Source organism: Plasmopara halstedii (genome assembly GCF_900000015.1).
Source record: "Plasmopara halstedii genome assembly, contig: Scaffold_816, whole genome shotgun sequence".
Lineage (NCBI taxonomy): Eukaryota > Oomycota > Peronosporomycetes > Peronosporales > Peronosporaceae > Plasmopara > Plasmopara halstedii.
In genome coordinates this window covers 1690670-1692651 of record NW_020187732.1, presented here as the reverse complement: position 1 = coordinate 1692651, position 1982 = coordinate 1690670, and positions in this window count along the sequence as shown.

The following is a 1982-nucleotide window of genomic DNA, read 5'->3' as shown; positions in this document are numbered from 1 at the left end:
CTTCTGAATCATTTGGTTCTCGTCTTGCTCTAACACACTACAAGGCTGATTCCAGGTGCTTTCATCAGGAATCAGTAGATTTGCAATCCGACTCGTTATTCCACACCGGCTCGTAAAACGCTACAACATTTTTTTCTAACATGCCTCTGCTGCTATTTCAAATCATTCTCTTTCGATTTTGCACCAGACGAAGTTATGCATTTTTCATATTAATCCTATCATGTGCCCGATGCCATAAATTTCGCGTATTCCATATGGCTCGATCAGATTCGATAGCAAGAATTTATCCGAAATGATTGGTTATCTGGCTCAATTATCCTGCAATTTGACGTCAAATACACAAGTATCCGGATGAAGGCATAGATGTGAATTTGTTAGTGTGACATGGATTACTTGATCGCGAGGGGAGAGGTCAATGCACGATCGCACTTATAAAGTCGCGCTCATGGTTTTGCTGCTGTGCTAGGATGTATGATAAATATTTTTTGCCATTGAAAAATTGAAGCAGTTGATCGTTTTTTTGTCGTATCTGTTTTAGCTTGATGAGAAACGTGCTAATGGCAATGAAATTGCTGATTCTTAATGTTGAACATCAGCACTTCACAGTATAAAAAACTGTGTAGGATAAAGCAGTTTAACATGGTAAGAAAGTTAATCTGCGTTTTGATATTGCAATATGTTTATTTATAAATCTTAAGTGCCCTGCTGTCTTGTTGTGAACTATCACAGTGTAGCCAACGCCTGTTTGAGGTGCTCACGAATTTTTATGTGACTAGCATCCACCTTTCTTTGAGGCTTTGCAAAAATAGAAGCTTGCACAAGCTTTTCCGGAGCTGATAAAGGTCATATGCTTTCTAAACAGATCAGTTATGCTGAAGTTTATCCGTGGAAAGTCAATAATAGTGCTCTCAGTGAAACAGCATCTGATGCTTATTTGAAACGCTAGAAATGAGAATCAAGACGCCTGGTGCTGACCACTGGCTGTTACGTGTGTCTGTCCATCAATTACTCGAAAGGATTCCTCGTTCCAAATCATCAGAGAAGCATGCCTCGAGAATCAACACGCAGCGTGATCGTGAAGAAGCTGGGGCGATTACTTGTGCTGAGCCGCGCCTCTCCAAAGCTGGGAAAAATCAACGACGTCTTCTCACGTCTCTATAGACTCGTCAAAAGTCAACGATACATCTCTGCACGCGATGCAATGTGAGTGGATTGCCGATCGAATTTTTCTTCTCGACTAGAACGTGTCAAACGTGACCTAGGCATGATCCTTGACAATTTTCAGCATTTGAGACTATTCTGCAAGAAGACCAAGCGTTTCACAACGAATTTTGGCCGATACAGGCTAACATCAAGCTGCAACTCCAGGTTTACATGTGCCACATGGACAATTGTGTCGTCTGCAACATTGCAGAGCATTTTCGGATGCGTAAGTGTACGGAAGTTTGTTTTCCATGTGACGAATGATCTTTACTATCGTTTAATCGAGCTTGTGTCTTGGACGAGTGGCCAAGAGCGTACAAAAATCTCTGCTGCTGCCGAGAGCAAATGTGGTCTGCGAAGGCGGTCGTATCATTTGATGACACAGCTTTCGAGCTCAAGTACAAGTCTCAGGAAAATCTGGCAATTGAAGGTCGTGCTATGATCTTGGTGGACAAATCATTTGCGATCATTTTCAAGGCGTTCATGCTTTACAGGATGGTCTTCTAAGCAGTGTTAATGATAGCAGGCAGCACAAATGCAGCGGGGCTGCTGTAGTGTTGCGCTTAGAGGAAGCGTAATCTAGGTTATCGACCTTTCATTCCTTACAAGAACCAATACGAGTGTAGCGGATCGCAATCCGATAACTCCAGGAGTAGTTACTACCTTAACCAAGGCTAATAAATTCTTCGGTTTAAATTCACAAATGATTTTTATTTATTTTATCTGCGGCTAAACCACCGAACTTTAAATGTAGCGAATTTACTAAATATACATAGTAG